Source organism: Vulpes vulpes, chromosome X (genome assembly GCF_048418805.1).
Source record: "Vulpes vulpes isolate BD-2025 chromosome X, VulVul3, whole genome shotgun sequence".
NCBI classification, from domain to species: Eukaryota; Metazoa; Chordata; class Mammalia; order Carnivora; family Canidae; genus Vulpes; species Vulpes vulpes.
Window position 1 is genome coordinate 28,461,626 of NC_132796.1, and position 21,782 is coordinate 28,483,407.

Sequence of the window (21,782 nt, forward strand, 5' to 3'; positions counted from 1 at the left end):
GAGTTCTCCTTTGATTGATTAAATTAACCCATTGGGTGTTGAGTAGCAGGCTGTTTAATCTGTTTACTTGTGATTTTTCCAATTTTCTTCTTGTAATTGACTTCTAGTTACAACCAATATCATTTGAAAAGATGCTTGCCAAGCTTCCCATCTTCATAAATTTATTGATACTTATATTTTGAGGCCTAATATATGATGTATACTGGAGAATGTTCCATGTGCATTTGGGAAGAAGGTGTATTCTTCTGCTTTTGGATGGAACGGTCTGTATATATCTATTAAGTCCATCCAGTCTAATGCATTGTTTAAAGCCAAAGTTTCATTATTGATTTTATGTCTGAATGATCTCTCCATTGATGTAAGTGGCGTATTAAAATACCCCACTATTATTGTACTGCTGTCAATTTTTCCCTTTAGGTCTGTTATTTGCTTTATATAGGTGCTGTTATGTTGGGTGCATAAGTATTTATAAATGTTATATTCTCTTGTTGGATTGACCCTTTCAGCATTATACAATGCTCTTTGTTTTAAAGTCTATTTTGGCTGATAGAAGTATATCTATTCCAGCCATACCAACAAAATAGTTATTTTGCATATTTTTAGAATACCTATATTCACATATTCTTGAAAATTATATATAACTAGATTTTTTGCCCATCCTTTTATTTTTTTTAAATTTTAAAAAATATTTTATTTATTCATTCATGAGAGACACAAAGAGAGAGAGAGAGAGAGAGAGAGAGAGAGAGAGGCAGAGACACAGGCAGAGGGAGAAGCAGGCTCCATGCAAGGAGCCTGATGTGGGACTCAATCTCCGATCTCCAGGATCATACCCTGGGCTGCAGGCAGTGCTAAACCGTTGCGCCACCGGGGCTGCCCCTGCCCATCCTTTTAGAATAAAGAAAATCAAGGCAAAATATATTTATAATTTTGTTCTAAACAACAAATGCTGGATTGCCTATGAAATCAATCATATGAAGTGTCAGGATTCTTCAGAATAGTAATCAGTCTTTATTCTCTATCTATCTTGTTTCATCCATTACAACAAAGGGTACAGTGACAGTCCTTCTTAAAAAAAAAAAAAAAAAAAAAAAAAAAAAAGAAGTTCTTGGCAGTAGTGTCATGTATTCCTTCTCCTTTATCCTGTAGTTTCCACGGCTTGTAAACAGAATTTCACACATGTACCTGCCCACCACTTTAAAGGGGGAACACATAGATTTTAACTGCCTATTAAATGTGAATGAACTCCATGGTGGCAGAAAATAACTACTGTATTCAACTTTGATAACATTCTTTTCCAACACATTCCTGTAGATTTCAATTTATATCGGGTTGTATACAATCAAGATACTCTTTGTTAATTCTTAAACTCACAATACTTGTTGAAAGTATTTAAAATTCTATGTGTATATTTTCTACAAGGAATTTCTGATGTGTAGAGCTTATTTTTTTCCCTGACATTACATTTCTCCTTTGAAGTAAATCAAGAGCTGGCAGATGTACTGTTAGCGAGTTTGTTAGCAAGTCAGAGAGTGAGATATCCACTGTTTTTAAAACTGGAAATTTTATATCATTATTTGGAGTAAGCTTTACTAATGAGAAAAAAAAAGTGCTTTGGGATACCTGTGGCAGGTTAGCCTTATCTACACATGGTTAAATAGCAGAACTGTAAGTATGGATAAAATATAACCAAATTATGTGACTCAAGGGATACCAAAATATAATTATGAGTTACCACAGAATACAACAGTTTTTGAAATTCTCTCAGAAGATTACCATGAAGGATCTATTCAAAGAGAAATAAAAGCATAATTCAATGGCTTTCAGCATAAGAAACACAGAAGAGTGAAAGAAAACATGTATGTACTAAGAGCAATCTATACCCCCTTATTTTCCAGTTCTATACTTTTTAATAGTCAGTTTCTACACTTTAAGGTGACTATACACATAAAAATGAATGTTAAATGTAAAAGGAAAAGTGGAATGTTATACAAGATGCCCCTTCTAGGATGGCTTACTAGAGTTTTTTAATGTCAACCTGATTGAAGGAAATATCTCATTGAGTTAGGTAAAAATTCTCAACTTTTATGCACAATACCTGTCAGGTTGTTGTTTTTAAAACTCACATTGCAGGCATAAAAACATCAGAAATCCTACCAAATCTGTGAGACAGGCCTACAACACAAAGAATTCCAGGAGACCCACTAAAAGCAGGACAAGATCCTTAGAATATTTTCTTAAAATATTAATCTGAATATAAATTTTATTAATAATTTTGTAACTCCCAACTATCAGTTATTCTTTAAAAGTAGATATAAAGTTTAAAGAAAACATCTATTTTTAATCTACGAGATGTTAAAAACGTACCAACCACAATGCTGACATATAAAATCATGTGATGCTTCCTAAAAGTCACAACAAAAGATCCCTAAGAACTAAACAACTTGTTAGAACATACACATTCTCCTCCTTCCCATATGTGAATTTGTCACTTTGGAAGTTTATATCCTAAAATTCAGATTATGCTCAGCAAGGAACACATAGCTATCTGCAAAGAAATATGTGAATTCACAATAAAATATGTTTTTTTCCCATATCAAGGATCCTAAAAGGGAAGAGTTTCTAAACACATGTATTCAGAAAATGATACTCAATTATTTGTTTAATATCTGAAGTATTAAAAACTAGATATGTAAAAAATTGATCAAGACTTCCTGTCTTGTAGCTATACATAGTAAACAAGAAAATAGAATGCCAGCCTATAAACTGAGTTAAGAAAAAAACATAAAAAATAGTAAAGAAATAATTGAAAGGGTAATTTAAATCATTGTTACATATGTCCACATATGTACCACACTGGTGTATAATTGAAAAACATGATCTTTAAAGATAAAAAACCCAATAGAGGAAGGGGTAGGTGGGGGGATGGGTGAAATAGGCAATGGGGATTAAGGCGTGTACCTGTCATGATGAGCACAGGGTGGTGTACAGAAGTGTGGAATCACTATATTATATACCCGAAATTAATATTATGCTGCATGTTAACTGGAATTTAAATAAAAACTTAAAAAAACATACCACTTCAGCAGAATTTCTTTTGTGTTCTGTGCCTACATTGTGATAGGTCTTTGAAGTACTAAAGGGAGTATGCCTGGGCCGGGGGAACAACAACAAAAAAAGATACAGCACTGACAAATTTCAACTCTTTTTGTCTAAAGTATTTTTAACAATAATTTCTCTTTGATATTTTCTTTCTGAATACTAATGGCACCAAACTCGCACCCATTAAAGCTAGATTTGAATTGGAAAAGACAAAAATCAATCAGTCAAAGATTACTGAAGAACATGAATGATTAATTCATGAATGATACAGTCAGTGTAATTTATAGTTAAGAGCTTGTTTCTTCTATGTGGATCAAAATTATACCAAAAATAGTTTCAGTAATGGAATTCCAGAAATAGTGAATAATTGTCACATAAGTAAAAGAAATGCTTCACATTTTAAGACAAATATTTTGAAAAAGAATGTTCTAACACTTAAGCTGGATTGGCTGAGTGAATGGTCAATGATTTATTACTTTAATTTCATATGTATAGTGGTGACGATGAAAACTAGATTGCTATTGTTATTATTATCACCAAAAATGCAAAGCATGTTATTTGTGTACTCTGTAAAAAGTACCAGCAATCTAGGGATTTTTGTGACAGTTTATGTTTTATCCATATTAGTACAACTGAACCTGTTGCTGTATTCCCATCTGTTTCTAAATGTTACTCCTATCAGCTACAGGGACCATGTCTTCTTAGTAGTCCATGGAACTCCACTGTGGATACAACTCTTCTTCCCTTGCTCTAATATACTAACAAATATCAAATATATTACACAATTTCATGTTCATTTTAATATGCCAGGGAAATTTGCACAGAAAATAAAACATCAGATACTATAAAGTCATTTCTGCTTAAATAATTCCAAACTTAGTGTCTCTAGGTAAGTACATAAACTACATGAAATTCTTGAGGATATTCTCAGCACACCTACTGCCTCTCTGCTTCTAGTTTTCTTTGATCTCCTTCTCTCTAGCTTACTGTGAATACTTAAAAAACCTTCTAACTTTTATCAAAGTGTTTAGCTGTGTTTTTCTCTTACTTTTACAGATTTAGGCTCTACCCCAAACATAGATGTAAATGTGGTGTCAGCCTTTGTACATGAAAAATCTCATTCCAGCTCAACAAGTTCTCATCTGCCAAAAGAACATCACTCATAAGATTTATTGCACCAATCCCACCAAAACATTATCTTGGGATTGCTCTTTCCTTTTTATCTTGTTCTATTGCAAATATGTACATTACTAATGCATTTCTTTATTCATATTCCTTTCCTTGGTTTAAATAATTGGACAGATGCAGACAACAAAAATCCCTGCATTTTACTTCATACATTTACAATAAAACAGATCCAGTAATGCAACTCGATGAGTGCTATTAGAGAAATATAAAGTGCCTATTCTGTCCTAGAATAGCATAATTCTGTAGGAATCAAAGACTTCCACTCTTGGCCACGATGGAGTAAGAGGAAGTAAACTGATTCTCCGATCTGAAACAACGAAAATTGGACAAAATATACAAAACAATGGTTTAAAGGCATTAGACATCAGGCAACAAAAATCAGTGACTCCTAAGAACAGGAAAATTGCAAAGTGAGCCTTATGATTTGCCCCAGTTTAGAGTTTCTAGGCTGTTGTGCAAGATTGCAGACTCCAGGCAGAAACTGTTCAATCTTGCGAACATGAGAAAATAGAGCTATGATTCTGGAGAAGCCAACCTGCTAGCATTAGCAGGGCTAGTACTGAAAAGGAAAGAGTCTGCACAGATAGAAAGCTCTGGAGATGTGCAGATACCCTAGAATGTTTAGCTGAGTATTGATAAGTATAAATGATTAAGAAATATAATAGAGACGTGGGGAAAACAACTCAAAAAGATTTGAGGAAACAATAACCAAAACTAATACAGGACTCGTGATAGTTCATGTTTCTGCCGGACCAAATAGGAAACTTCATAAATCATGGGGGATCAAGCAGAGTACCCAGTAGGATTTTACATTAGTAGTAAAGCAAAATTTGCTTTGACAAAAAGCTGGTCTACTGTTATAAAACAAAGATGAGAAGTAACTGAACTGAATTCTGGAACAAAGTTCAAGGATATTTATAAGAATATATGAATTAAAAAAGAATATATGAATTTATATGGATATTTACATGAATATATCTCTCACTCAACAAAGTAAAACTCCCTATATTTTGGAATTAATCAAAAATTATCAGGCAGGCAAAGAAGCAAGAAATACATAATATGGAGAAAAAATAACCATAACTGAACCAGAATTAATACAGGTGACAAAATTAGTAGCCAAAGTGTTTAAGAAGCTAAATACAGATAATACTAATTGGAACAAATATTTAAAAAAAACTAAACTAAATTGTATTGATGAAAATGAATGAGACAAAATATACTGGGGTTAAAGACAGGATAGAGAATAAGGAAGGAATAATGAACTTGAAGAGCAACAAAGAGAGACTATCTAAAGTGAAACACAGCTAGAGGTACTTGGGTGGGCTTAGTCGGTTAAGGTCTGGCTCTTGATTTGGGCACAGGTCATGATCTCAGAATCCTGAGATCAAGCCCCGTGTTGGGCTCCCTTCTCAGTGGGGAGTCTGCTTCTCCCCTTCCCTGTCTCTCTTACTCTTCCAATCTCTCTCTCTCTCTCAAATAAATAAAATCTTCAAAATGAAACTTACAGCTAGAAAAACTGAAAATAAAACGAAAGAAAAAGACTGACACAACTTAACAAAAATCAATACATATGTGTTTGAAATTCCCAAAGGTGAGAAAGGTTAAAGGAAAAAAAAAAAGTTTGAAAAAATAACCGTTTTTTTTTCTTTTAGGGATAGAGCATACAATTCCAATAATTCAATAAAAGTCAACACAAGAAAGTTGGAAACAACTCAAGCAAGGAATGTCATAATTACAACAAATAAAAATTTTAAAACAGAAAATAAAAGACATGTTACAAGTAAAGGAACTAATATAAGAATGAGAGCAAATTTTTTTTTTGTCATAGCAATGCTAAGAAGAAGGCAACAGAGCACAATCTTAAAAGTTGAAAGAAAATACTGTTATCCTGTAATTATATAACCAGTGAAAATAGTTTTCAAAAACAAAGGTGAAATACAGATACTCAAGACATACACAAACTTTTGATAGCCAGTTAATCTGCACTACGAGAAATCTTAAAGGAACTACTTCCGGCTAAAGGAAAGTATTACCAGGTGGAATCCTTATGATCTATGCCAACAAAATGAAGAACATTAGAAATTGTCACTGTGTGAGTAAATCTATAATAGGCACTTCACATTATTTAACTTTAAAACATAACTTATTTGTTAAAGCAAAAATAATGATCTGTGATGTGGGGGATTTTTAATGTATATAAATTGTATGACAATGGTAGCACAAACTCTGGTTAGGAGAAAAATGGAAGGATAGCATTCTAACATTCTTTGCTTCTCCCTAAGTTTCTCATACAACACATTAAATGCTATAATATCCCTTGAAAGTAACTATTATAAAGATGTACACTATAACCCATAAAGATGTCTACTCTAAACCATATATCATAACCATAAAATGATGCAAGAAATAATTATAGTTAATAGAAAATGAAGTGAAATAAATGATAAAAATGAATAATCAAGACTAAAGAAGAAAAGGTAGAAGAAGAAAAAATAAATGTAGAAAGTCCCACATGATAAATTTAACACAATCCTATCAATCATCAAACATAAATGGTGTAAACAACACAATGAAAAGACACTCAAATTGGATAAAATACAAAATCTAATTATGTTCTGCAGAAGAAATCAATTTCAAATATAAAAACACAAATAGGTTAAAAGTAAAAGGATACAAATAATTTAACATGCTAACACTAATCATAAGAAAGTTAGAGTACCTCTATTAATACTAAACAGAATAAATTTCATAGTAAAAAATGTTATTAAGGATAGGAGCGCCTGGATGGCTCAGTGGGTTGAATGATAGACTCTTGGTTTTGGTTTGGGTCATGATATCAGGGTCCTGAGATCTCTGTATTGGGCTCCATGCTCAATGTGGAAGATGCCTGGGACTCTCCCTGTCCATCTCTCTCTGCCCCTCCCCCACTCACTCTTTCTAAAATAAACAAATAAAGTCTTTAAAAATTTTTTTACTAAGGAAAGGGAAAAAAGGGAAAGGAGAGAAAATGAGTGAAAATATCAGTGAGGGTGACAAAACATGAGAGACACCTAACTCTGGGAGATGAACAAGGGGTAGTGGAAAGGGAGGTGGGCGGGGGGTTGGGGTGACTGGGTGATGGGCACTAAGGGGGGCACTTGGCGGGATGAGCACTGAAATGTTAATGTTAAATGTTGGAAAATTGAACTCCAATAAAAAAATTTTTAAAAAAATGTTACTAGGGATAAAAGGGGCCATTTCTCAATGATACATGGGCCAAGTCAGCAAGAAGACATAATAATCCTTAATATTTATGCAACTCATAATGGAGTTGAAATAAGTGATATATATTTGAGTCGCAAGGAGAAATAGACAAATCCATAATTATAAATAGGAATTTCAATGCTCTTCTCTGCATATGTTATAGGACAAATAGAAAATCATAAATGTTATGAAGTCTTGATATTGTATTATTTTTGGTGCAATTGCAAATGGTGTTTTTTATATTTCTCTTTCTGTGACTTCATTGTTACTGTATAGAAGCACTATCAATTTTTGGTATTAATTTTGTATTCTGCCACTTTAATGAATTATTTTATTACTTCGAATACTTTTTTGCTGGATTCTTTAGGATTTTCTAGGTATAATAGCATGTTGTTTGCATATATTAACAGTTTAACTTCTTTTTTTTACCAACATGAATGCCTCTTATTTCTGCAATGAGATATCACCTCACACCTGTTAGAAGGGCCAAAGTCAAAAATACAAGGAACAGCAAATGTTGGTAAAGATGTGGAGGAAATGGAAACCGCATATACTGTTGGTGAGAATGTAAATTGGCACAACTACTGTGAAAAATAGTATAACAGTTCTTCAAAAAATTAAAAATAGAAATATGATTTGATCCAATAATTCTAGTATTGAATATTTAACCAGCAAAAACAAAAATACAAATTCAGAAAGATACATCCATCCTGATGTTTATTGCAGCATTTTTTACAATAGCCAACTTGTCCATCAACAGATGAATGGGTAAGAAAAATGTATATTTTTATACAATGTAATATTACACAACCATAAAAAGGATGAGATCCTGCCTTATAAGATAACATGGATAGACCTAGAAGGTATTATGCTAAGTGTAACAGGTTGGACTGTGAAAGACAAATAAATATCTTATGGTTCCACTCACAAATGGAATCTAAAAAAAATGGATAAATAAAAAAAAGCAGAATCATAACTATAAATACAGGAAACAATCCGATGGTTGCTGGGGAGAAAGAAGTAAAGGTTGGGCAAAATGAGTGAGGGGGAGAGGGAGATACAAGCTTCTAGTTATGGAATAGAAAGTAGAGCATAAGGAATAGAGTCCATGATATCATGATAAGAATGTAATAGACTAAATTTTTTATAAACATTTTTTAAAGATTTTATTTTTTTATTCATGAGAGAGAGAGAGGCAGAGACATAGGCAGAGGGAGAAGCAGGCTCCATGCAGGGAGCCCAATGTGGGACTCAGTCGCGGGACTGCGGGATCATGACCTGAGCCAAAGGCAGATGCTCAACCACTGAGCCACCCAGGTGTCCCAAGATAAGAATGTAATGGGACACAGTAGCTATAGTTGTGGTGAGCATAGCATAATATAAGAACTTTTTAAAGACTAAGTTGTACACCTGAAACTAAGTGTTGTGTGCAAAGCCTTTTTTTAAAAAAAGATTTTATTTATTTATTTGAGAGAGAGACAGAAAACACGAGTGAGGCGGAGGGGCAGAGTAAGAGGGAGAAGCAGACTCCCTGCTGAGCAGGGAGCTGACATGGGACTCAATCCCAGGACCCTGAGATCATGACCTAAGCTGAAGGCAGACACTTAACTGATTGAGCCATCCAGCCCCCCCAATAAAGTCTTGATGAACACAATTACCACATTAAGTGACATATTAGAACATTCTTTTTTTAAATTTTATTTAAGTTCACGTTAATTAACATATATTGTGTTATTAGTTTCATGGGTAGAATTTAGTGATTCATCACTTGCATATAACACCCAGGGCTTATTACAAGTGCCCTCCTTAATGCCTATCACCCATTTAGTGTATCCCCTAACCCCACCCATTTAGCGTATCCCTCTCCCCTCCAGCAACCCTCAGTTTGTTCCCTATAGTTAAGAGTCTCCTATGGTTTGTCTCCCTCTCTGTTTTTATCTTATTTTTCATGACAAAATGATATAAACTTTTCAAGTGAACACAAAAAGCACCCTGAAACAGAATATATTCTTAGCCATAAAAGCTATTATCAAATTTGCAAAGATTAAAATCATACAAAGTATGTTTTCTGACCACAATTAAATTCAGTTAGAAGTCAATTATAGAAAGCTATCTTGAAAATCCCTAAATATTATGTGTTTAGATAACCTGTGCATCAAGTAAAAAAATTGGAAACATAATTAAATTCATTTTTGACTGTATAAAAATCAAAACTAAACATTAAGATATGTGGGATGCAACTAAGGAAATGATTAGAGGGTATTTTTTTAAAGAGAGAGAGAGCATGCATAAACAGTAGAGAGGCAGAGGGAGAGTGAGAGAATCTTAAGCAGGATCCTTGCCCAGCTTGGAACTGGATGCAGGTGTCCATCTCACGACCCAGAGATCATTACCTGAGCCAAAACCAAGAATTGAATGCCCACTTGGCCACCCAGGTGTAGAGTGCAGTTTTTTTTTTTTAAGCATAAAATGCCTGTATTACCAAGGAAGTCATGTGCCAAACAACATTGCCAGTTCTTACCTTAAGAAACAAACAAAAGAGCAAATTAAATCCAAAGCCTGCAAAAGAATGGAAATAATAAGAATAAAACAGAGTGAAGGGACACCTGGGTGGCTCAGTGACTGGGCATCTGCCTTCAGCTCAGGGCATAATCCCAGATCCAGGGATCGAGTGCTGCATCTAGCTCCCCAGGAAGAGCCTGCTTCTCCCTCTACCTTTGTCTCTGCCTCTGTCTCTATGTCTCTCATGAATAAATAAATAAAATCTTTAAAAAAAATAAAACAGGGTGGAAATCAATGTCATAAGTAATAGGAAAATAAAGAAAATACATGTAATAAAAATTTCATCTCTGAAAACACATATGGATGGCAAATTAGCACATGCAAGTATGGTCTACAATGCAAATTAAAAACATAATAAGATGCCATGATATACCTTTTAGAATAGCTGAAACAAAGACTCAATAAAACTGCCTATATTAAGTATTGTCAAGAATGTGGAATCACTGGAACTCTTATCTAGTGTGAATTCAAAATAGGTACAATCATTTTTCAGAAGAAGTTCCAAGCACATGCATCTACCATATGGCATCCATTCAGCTTACTTACCCAAGAGTATCAACTCCTATGTGTACACACACTTAAATACCAATATTGATAGCAGCTTTATCTTTAAGAGCAAACACATTAAACAATAAACATCAACAACAACCCAAAATCTAAATGTGGCCATCAACAGGAAAATGGATAAGGTAATTTTGGTGTATCTTTACTATGAAGTTGCCACAAAAAGCAATGAACTGTTCATATAGGCAACAACATTGATGGATCTCAATATAATTATAGTGAAAGAAGCCAGATAATAAAAAGGGCACATACTGTGTGATTCAATTTATATAAAATTCTAGAAAATGCAAAGTGACAAAGAACAGATCAGTGGCTGCCTGGGTCTGGGGATGAAATGAAGTAGTTGGAAGGATTAAAAACTTTTCAAAAAATGTTAAGTTTTTATAATTTTCATTGTGATGGTGGTTTCAGTTATATAAGTGTGTGTATATATACACACACACTTGTTAAAACTTATAAAGTGTAATACTTCAATATGTACAATTCACTTTATACCAGTTATGCAACAGTAGACCTGTAAAAATTTTAAAAGCATCAGTCACACAACTTAATCTTTATGTATATAAAATCTATAAATGCCACATAATCTAACAGAGTGGAGCATGATAGGATGTGTGTCGTGGGCACAGGGAGAAATAGAAGAAATGAACTTTTTAAAATTGTATAATCCCCACCATGTTAGTTAGTGTAATATAATTGAATGTACAATATCAAAGAATTCAAAGCACCTGAATTGTAGTTACTTGCTCTCAACTAAGTAGCCAAACAAACTTAAGGTACTTCATTTTTCTTCCTCATAGCTCTGGAAAATACAGGGCTTTCCTCAAGGAACTCTGAAGTTCCTCTGGACCCTCCAATTTCATTTCTAAGTCTAGGCAAGGAAATGAATTTCTGGTTGAGCTAACCTCAGCTGAAGTGTGATAAAGTCAATAACTTCCCACAAATCAGATATAATGATACCCTTCATAAGTGTTAAATTTTCCAAGGACATATTCATTGTGAGGTTAATAAAATAAACAAGAAGATTTAACAAAACAGCCTATTTCCTGTAAAGCAACACTCTAAGCATCTGCACATTTCTCTGTCCTCCCTTAAATATTTCTTTTTTATCTGAGGGTATATGTGCTCCTCTGGATTTCCCCCAATAGTTTCCATTTTAAATGTTATTATAGGATTAGATTTCAAGTTATATAAGTTTGCAACAGAGATGGAATCACAAACTATTATTATGAAGTTTGTCCATCTGAGTATCTCATGATCAAAAGTTCATAGTTATAAGCATTCAAAAGTGAATTGACAATTACAACTTTTTAAAATTTTGAACATTGCACAAAACCCTGTGATGTAGATATTATTTAATCAACTGTGCAGATTAACAAACTGAGGGAATAACTACAATGTTTTATTTCCTATATGATACCCTATCCAGTACTTTTTCTTTAGATTGAAATCAATTCTATCTCTGCACACAGTTTCTTTTCTCTTATACTCATATATCATAAACTATAATAAGATAAAAGCTTATAGATTTTGATTCCTAGCCTTCACCTTCCTATCACCATTATGTACAAAAGAAAAATTGATTTTGACCTTGAAGTCAGAGTGTTAAAAATAAATCTCTGCTGCACCAATGTTCCTTTTCTTTTTCTGAAATAACTGTTTAAACTCACTCAGGGGATTACTTTAATGATCCACTAGCTTTTTATAAGTACTAAAAATAAGTAAAAGAGATGTTTGTGCAGGAAAGTGTTTATCAGTTCCTAACACATTTGAAGGGAAAATATAAGTGTGTTTAAAAGATGCTGAGCCTCCAAACACAGATATTCCATGTGGCCTCAATTACTCAAGATCCTATCTACTACTAAGAGAACTTACCATAAGGTGTATGCAATTCATAGTGCTATAAATATTTATTTAAAACATCTACCTAAAAGCAAACATGGTTTTCAATTGACAGAATACATAAAAGACATAACAAATCAAGCCTAAAGGAAAAAAAATTCCATGTTTTACATTTTTCTAATTATAATCCTTATTTAAGCCTCGATGTAAATTTAAATAGTCATACAATATTTGCATAATTTATTTTTGCAATACATATTCACCATGACGTATGGAAGTTTTAGATTTTTTAAAAGTTTAGGTTCTATAAACATTTTATATTATAGAAAGTAGTAAGATCGCACAAAAAAAAAACAGTATAAGAGAAAGTACAAAACACATTCTTGTAATTAATGATAGGCAAATCCTACAAAAGAAGTCAATTGAAATTACAAAGAGAATAGAAACTGTCATGAAAAATTACTGTAGAAATGTAATCTTTGAATCTACCATAACTTTCAAAAACAAATGTACTGAATCTTGAGGATCTCATTAGTACTGATACTACAAGACCTTATCAGAATAGCTCCTCTGTAGAAAACAAATAAAAAATCTGGACCTTATACTCAAGATACACATATACAGGCAGAGGAAAGTGAGCAGAAGCTGTCAGAATTTAGTGGTGAATAATGCAGAGGACTATGGGAGGTGAAAGTCCTCTTCTCTGAATTTTCACCTCAAGTCTGGTGCAGCCATTCAAGGGGTGAATAACAAGGTATTGGAAAAACTGCAGCATTTCTGGTGAGCCAAAGAACTGAAGACAGGGAAAATGTTGCTGAGGAATAGAGTGAGGGAATCTCCAAAGGGAAAGTCCCAACTTTGCCTATCCACATTTCTCCCTGACCTTTGACATATGCATGCACAGAGAAGACCAAATGCAGCTGACCTAAATAAAGATCTGAAGGCCAAAGCTGCCACTTCCAAAGCAGTTTGCAATTTAAATCCAACTAAGATAACTGTTTGTTAAAAGAACCATCACATTTGACAAAAGTGTAAAAAATCCAAAATCCTTAACACTGAGTATCTGTGTGTCCAAGATACAATACAAAATGAAGCAAAAGTAGGCAACCAGGGAAATGGAACAAAGAAAAGTCAAATTAAACAGACACCCACTATGCAATGACCCAGATTTTGAAAAATAGCAAAAGGATTTTAAAGTGGCTATTTTAACAATCCCCAATTAAAGAAAGCATAATATGTTCACAATGAATGAAAAGATGGCAAGTGCCACCAGAAAAATAGAGACAATAAACTAAAATAGACATGCAGAAATAAAAAAAAAACTGGAATAAAAAATCATTGAATGGATTTGCCAAGCCAAATGGAAATGACAAAGGAAAGAAAAAGTTAACTTAAAGAAAAATCAATAGAAGTTATGCAGTTGTGCAAAAAAAAAGGATATAAGATAGAAAATAAATGAGCAGAGCCTCAAAGACCTGTTAGGTAATATAAAACAGTGTGCCCTACATGTAAATGGAACAAATTCAATAAAATCACAGGATACAAAATCAATGAACCGAAATTTGTTGTGTTTCTATATACTAATTAATAATGAAGCAACAGAAAAAGAAATTAAAGAATAAATTCCATAAGGAATTGCACCAAAAATGTTGAGATTCCTAGGAAAAACCTAGCCAAAGAGATAAAAGAACTATAATCTGAAAACTATAAAATACTAATGAAAGAAATGACACAAAGAAATGAAAAAATATACCTTGCTCATGGATTGGAAGAATAAATATTGCTAAAATGTCTATACTACTCAAAGCAATCTACACACTTAACGCAATCACTATCAAAATACCAATAGCATTTTTCACAGAGATGAAACAATTTCAAAATTTGTATAGAATCACAAAAGACCCCAAAAAGCCAAAGCATCCCTGAAGAAGAAAGGCAAAGCTGCAAGCATCACAATTCTGTACTTCAAGTTATATTAGAAAGCTATAGCAATCAAAATGGTATGGTAGTGGCACAAAAACAGATACATAGGTCCATGGATCAGAATAGAAAACCCAGAAATGGACCCACAACTATATGGTCAATTAATCTCTGAAAAAGCAGGAAAGAACGGGAAAAAGAATGTCTCCTGGGAAAATCGGACAGCTAAATCCAAAAGAATGAAACTGGACCACTTTTCTTTACATCAAACATAAAAATAAGTTTAAAGTGGATTAAAGACCTACATGGGATACTTGAAACCACAAAACTCCTAGAAGAGAGCACACACAGTAACCTCTTTGACATTGGCCATAGTAACTTCTTTTCTAGATATTTCTCCTAAGGCAAGGGAAAAAAAATAAACTATTGGGACTACACTAAAATAAAAAGTTTCTGCACAGGGAAAGAAACAATCAACAAAACTAAAAGGCAACCTACTGCATGGGAGAATGTTTCTTTGGAAAAATGTCTATGTCTATTATTTGCAAATAATAGATCTGATAAAGGATTAATATGTAAAATCTATAAAGAATTATACAACACCCCAAAAAAGAACAATCCAATTAAAAATGGGCAGAAGACATGAATAGACATTTTTCCAAAGAATACATATAGATGGCCACCAGACACACGAAAAGATACTCAATATGACTCATCATCAGGGAAATACAAGTCAAAACTACAATATCACCTCACACCTGTCAGAATGGCTAAAATCAACAACACAAGAAACAGCAGGTGTTGGTGAGGATGCAGAGAAATGAGAACACTTTTGCACTGTTAGTGGGAATGCAAAGTCGGGCAGCCACTCTGGAAAACAGTATGAAGGTTGCTCAAAAAGTTAAAAACAGAACTACTCTATGATCTAGCAGTTGCACTACTATGTATCTACACAAAGATTACATAAATACTAATGTGAAGAGATACATGCACTGAGACATTCATAGCTACATTATCTACAATAGGCAAATTATGGAAATAGCTCAGTGTCTTTTGACTGATGAATGGATAAAGAAGGTATACACACACACACACACACACACACACACACTCACACTGGACCATTCAGCCATCAAAAAGAATGAAATCTTGCCATTTGCAACAACACAGATGGAACTAGATAGCATAATGTTAAGTGAAATTAGAGAAAGACAATACCATATGATTTAGCTCATATGTGAAGTTTATGAAACAAAACAAATAAACAAATAGGGAAAAAAAGAGAAAGAGGCAAACCAAAATACAGACTCTTAACTGCAGAGCACAAACTGATGTTTACCAGAGAAAGGGGTTTGGGGAATGGGGGATATAGGTGAAGGGGACTATGGAGGGCACTTGTTGTGATGAGCCCTGGGTGTTGTATGAGCCCTGGGTGAAGTACTGAATCACTCTGTTGTACATCTAAAACTAATACTACACTGTATGTTAACCGGAATTTAAATACAAAATTGAAAAAGAAAAAAAAAAAAGAATCCCAGAAGAGGAATGAAAAAAAATATGGCAGAAAAATCTAAAGAAATAATGTCCCAAAATTTCCTACATTTGCTTAAAAGTCAAAAAAAAAAATTAACAGAACATATGAAAGTACACAAATCAAACTGTTGAAAGCTAGAGAAAAGAGCAAAAAGAGGAGAAAACCTATTATCTACAGGGAAACAACAATTCAACTAACAACTTACTCTTTTGCCAGACATTATAGAGAGTGGAAGACAGAGGAACAGGACTACTCAAGTGCTAAAACAAATAAAACTGTCCACCCAAAATTCTATATAAAGGATGCTCTATAAAATAATCTTTACCAGTCACAGCAAAATAAAGACACTGTCAGATTAACCAAATAAATAAGGAGAGGAATAAATATGAAAATTTGCTGCCAACAGACGTATATTATAAGGAAGGCTAAATAAAGTTCCACAGGATGAAGTGGAGTAGTACCAGATGGAAACTCAGATGCTCTGAAAGCAATAAAACATACATTTGAAATCATAAGTATCTGGGACTATGCAAATGAATATTTGCATTATTTTCCTCTTAATTTAAATATTATACATATAACTGATTAAAGCAAACATTATGTCATCATTTTATGGGGTTTCTGTTACAGAAATATCACACATGCAGTAACCATAAGTGGTCTGATCGTAAATACGTTAGGTTTTGTAGGCTCTTTTGCAACTAGTCAATTCTGCCACTGTAGCACTGAAATAGCCACATGTAATATTTAAGTGGATAGTTTTGGCTGTGTTCTAATAAAGCTTTGTTTGCAAAACAAGCAATTGAAGTATTGATCATTGTCAACTCTAGCATAAAAGTTGAGGGATACAGGGACCTATAGGGTTTCAAAAACTTTACAATTTATGTCAAGTGCAAAACTACTTACTGTTACTGGAGAATAAAAAGTAAAATTTATTTTAGTTCTCAGAATAACTATTAAAAATTCAAAGACATATAGTTAAAAATCCAGTTGGAAAATTAAAATTCTCAAAATATTTCAAAGAAGGGTGTTAGAGTGGCTCAGTTAGTTAAGCAACCAACTCCTGGTTTCCACTCAGGTGATCCCAGGGTCATGAGATTGAGCCTGTGTTAGGCCCTGAGCTCAGGAGAGAGTCTGCTTGGGATTCTCTCTCTCCTTTTTCTCTCTGCCCCTCCTGCACTGCTCTCTCTTTCTCCCTCTCAAACAAATCCTTAAAAAATGAAAAAGGAATAAAAATATTTCAAATAGTCTTTAAAAAATGAGGGAAGATGAAAGAAGTAATGGAAAGCAAGCAAACAAAAAGGAATTATAGAGGAAATAAACAATAAAATGCTAGGTACCAAACTATATAAATATTTGTATTTAATACTAACAGGCTATAACAAAATGGTGGAGATTTTAAGAAAGGATTAAAAGAGAGACCTAACTTGCTGTCCATAACAGATGTACTTTAAATAAAGTCACAAATAGGTAGACAGTAAATGAATGGAAAATAATGTACCATAAAGACAGGAAGTATAAACAGGCTTAAGTGGTCAAATTAACAACAGATAAAATAGATAATAAGATACAAAACACTACCAGAGATAGTGAGGAATACTTCACAATGATAGTGTCAATTTCAAAGAAAACAATCATGCATTCATGAAGCAAAACTGCTATCATTAAAGGAATGAATCAACAATTCCAGAATCAGAATTGGAGACTGTAACATCCCTCTCTCAGCAGCTGATACAACGATGTCAAGTGAAATAAACTAGACACATTAAGATAAATATCGTATGATCTCACTTACATGTGGGCTCTAAAAAATATATCTATCAAACTCATAGTATCAAAATAGTGGTTAATAGGGGCTGGACAATCAGCAAAAAAGGAAGCTATTGATGAAAGGATAAAAATTTCAGTTATAAGATTAACATTCTAGAACCTTAATGCACAGCATAGTACTATAAATATTAATAATATTTAATCTTATTGCATCTTAAAATGTGCATAGAGAAAAGATCTCAATTGTCTTACTACAAAAAAATGAACAGGTAACTTTGGCAGATGATGGCTATGTTCATTAGTTTGAGGTAATCATTTTATTTTTTTATTTTTTTTGAGGTAATCATTTAAAAATGTATATGTATAGCAAAATATAAACATTTTGTCAAAAATAAATTTAAAAAATTTTTAAAGAATTATGCAAAAATTCGACAGACACAGAAACTAAAAAAAAAATTACCAACTTGATTTCATATTTATAGAAGTCAAGCACGACATTAGAATACAAATTCTTTACATACCCACATAGTACATTACTGTGATAGACAATATGGTGAGCCATACATGAATTTCTAATGTATCATTATATTTTAAAGTATGAGATCACCCAAAGTGTGTTCTCTGACCACAACATAATTAAAGATCAGTATGAATAAAGTAACTAGAAAATGCCCCATATTTGGAAATCAAGTTATATATTTTTTCTTTTTTTGGAGAGAGAGAGAGCACACGTGCATGTGTGTACCAAGGTGGGGAAGAAGCAGAGAAAGAGAAAGAATCCCAAGCAGGCTCCACACCCAGTGCAGAGCTAGATGCAGGGGTCGATCTCCTGACCCTGAGATCATGACCTGAGGTGAAATCAAGAGTCAGATCCTTAACCAAATAAACCGCCCAGGTGTCCCCAAACATATATTTCTAAATAATAGACTGGTCAAAGAATAATCTAAAAGGAATTTATAAAATATGTTGAACTGATAATAAAACATAAAATTTAGGAAATACAGTGTAAGCAGTTGCTTAGAGGGAAATTTATACCTTTAAATACCACGTTAGAACAGAAGGAAATCAAATCAATTACCAGAAGCTCCACCTAAAGAAATCAGGAAAAGTAAAGCAAATTAAATTCAAAGTAGATGGAAAGATTTAATAAAGCTAAAAGCAGAAATCAATACATTCAAAAAAAGAAAAAGAGAAAATTTTTAAAAATCTAAAGCTAGTTCTTTAAAAAGATAAATAACATGTATGAGCTTATACCTAGAAAGAACGAAGATTAAAAAAAAAACTGGGAATTAAAGATAATACATCACTGCAGATCTTACATAAATTAAACAGGTGAGAACATAATGAGAGGCACCTGGGTGGCTCACCTGGTTGTGCATCTGCCATTAGCTCTGGTCATAACCCAAAAGTCCTGGAATCTGCTGGAGTTGGAGTTGGGCTCCCTGCTTAGCAGGGAGTCTGCTTCTTCCTCTCTCTCTGCCCCTCTCCTCCACTCCTGCACTCTCTCTGGCTCTCTCACTTGGTCTCATATAATTTTTTTTAAAAGAGAACATAATGAATAACATTGTGCCCTTAGTTTGATAACCTGAATGAAATGAACAATTCTTTGAAATATATAATGACCAAATGATCCAAAAAAACAGAAAATTTAATTAACCTTATGCAAAATACTGACATTGCAATTAAAAATGCTCCCATAGAGACAGAACATGAAAGACTCCTAACTCTGGGAAATGAACTAGGGGTGGTGGAAGGGGAGGTAGGCGGGGGGTGGCAGTGACTGGGTGGCGGGCACTGAGGTGGGCACTTGACGGGATGAGCACTGGGTGTTATTCTGTATGTTGGCAAATTGAACACCAGTAAAAAATAAATTTATTAAAAAAATGCTCCCATAAAATCCAACCAACCAACACCAAAAAAACACTTTTGGAAGAATTGACAGATGATTTCCATCAGACATTTAAGGAGAAGAAAATACTCCTGCTGAACTCCTTCTAGTAATATAGGAGAAAGAAAAATGTCCTAATTTTTACCAAGCCAACATTTTCTGCTAGCAAAATTAAAGCTATCCCATGAAAAAACCATACACAGGTAGCCCTAATGAACCAAAATTCAAAGTGGCTTTTAAAAATATCCAACAATACGTGAAGATAATACACCCTGTCCAAACACAGTTTATCCAAGTAATGCAATGCTGTCATACAACTCAGTAAAGATGACAGACAATTCAATTTTTGAAATGGGCAAATGCTTTAAACACTAAACCAAAAATGTATGCAGATGGACAATAAGCACATGGAAAGGCACTCATATTTTCTAGTCATCGTGGAAGTAAACTTTGTCATTGATATATTAACACCGCACATTTAATAGTACAGCTAAAGGTAGAATTATTGATAACAAGTTCTACGGAGGGTGTGGAGCAAATGGAAATCTCATACATGAGTGGTGAAATTGCAAAGATGTCAACCAGTTTCAAAACTAGGAAGGCAGTGGTCTATCAAGTAACTGAAACACAGAGACCCAGAAATTGTACTCCTAGGTTTTTGACTAAGAGAAATAAAAATGTATGTACAAATAGCCCACATCCATTATTCAAGGAGCTCCAAATTGGAAACAACCCAAATGTCCACCATCTGATGAACAGAAGTATGGTACATCGACACTATGGAATACTACACTGTGATGGAAAGGCATAACATAGTAATACAGGCAAGTACTGGATGATTTAGTGAGGGAAATCAAATACAAAACACTACATATTGCATGATGGTATTCAAAGGAATTTCTAGAAAATCTATACTGATATAAAAATGATAAATGGTTGCCTGGGGCCTATGGTTGGTGGATGAAATCAGAGGATAGAAGGGAAAATTTCAGTGTGATGAAAATATTCTATATTTGAATTGTGGTAGTGGTTGTATGTCTACGCAAAATTACTAAAATTCATCAAACTGAACACTTAAAAAAGGTGAGTTCTTAAGTCAGTCAAAGAAAGACAAACACCATATGACTTTACTCATGTGGAGTTTACGAAAAAAAAAAAAAAAAAACAAGCAAAGGGAAAAAATAAGAGGAAGAGACAAAACAAGAAACAGACAACTCTAGAGAACAAACTGATGGTGACCAGAGGGGAAGAGGGTGGGGGGATGAGGTTACGGGCACTGAGGAAGGCACTTGTCATGACAAGCATCAGACCATGTATGGAAGTGTTGAATCACACCATACCATAACCTGAAACTAGTGTAACACTGTATGTTAACTGGCATTAAAGTAGAAAAGAGATAAAAAAATAAAATAAAAATAAAAATAAAAATAAAACGAGTGAATTCTCTTACATATAAACCATATATCTGTAAAACCAGAATGTGTTTTTAAGTCTTAAAGTGCTTCTCTTTGTGTTCCCTAGATTCTCTACATTCTACCCTGCGTATCGTGGATACTTTTATCTTTTCAATTCCGAGCCTCTCCCCTTCCCCATCTTGGTAACATCATCAATTCTGGGGCTTCAGCTATTTGAAGTTGTGATGTCTAGGCCACAGGACTCACATAAAGACCTTAGTTTCTATGTATCTCTTGGGCCTTTCAAACTCAGCATTTAAAAAATTTATCTCCCCACGTGATGCCGGTATGGTCTTTCCAAAGAGCTCCTCTCATCATTTAATTCCCCTTGTTATAAGCATCAGTGGCTCCCTGAAGCTTTCAGGATACAATATCAATTTTTCCAATCATAAAGAGTAGGCCCTTTATTATTTTGACCTTGGCTTTGCTCTTTATCATCTACTTCAGCTATTCCCTGTAGGATCCCTTTCATCACGGGTCAACAACTAAAATGCTTCAGGGTGTGTGTAGAGGAGGAAACAGGAAAGAAAAAAAATAGCAGAAGCCCATTTTATCTGAGTCCCCAGTGTCAGGAGGCTACAAGTGTGCTGGTGAAATGGAGAGTGAAGACCCCATCTAAGGACCTTATGCAGCTGTCCTACTGCTCCAACCAACTGCTGCCATCTGGTTACAGGTTTAATAGTTCTGACTTATCAAGATTTGGTTTTTATGT

General features: G+C 33.8%; 1 protein-coding gene across 1 annotated transcript in view; it reads right to left on the reverse strand.

Annotated features, from left to right (window-relative positions):
* DMD (dystrophin) overlaps positions 1–21,782 on the reverse strand; it is a 2,426,617-nt gene that overhangs the window by 2,227,791 nt on the left and 177,044 nt on the right. The gene's annotated exons all lie outside the window — the stretch shown is intronic.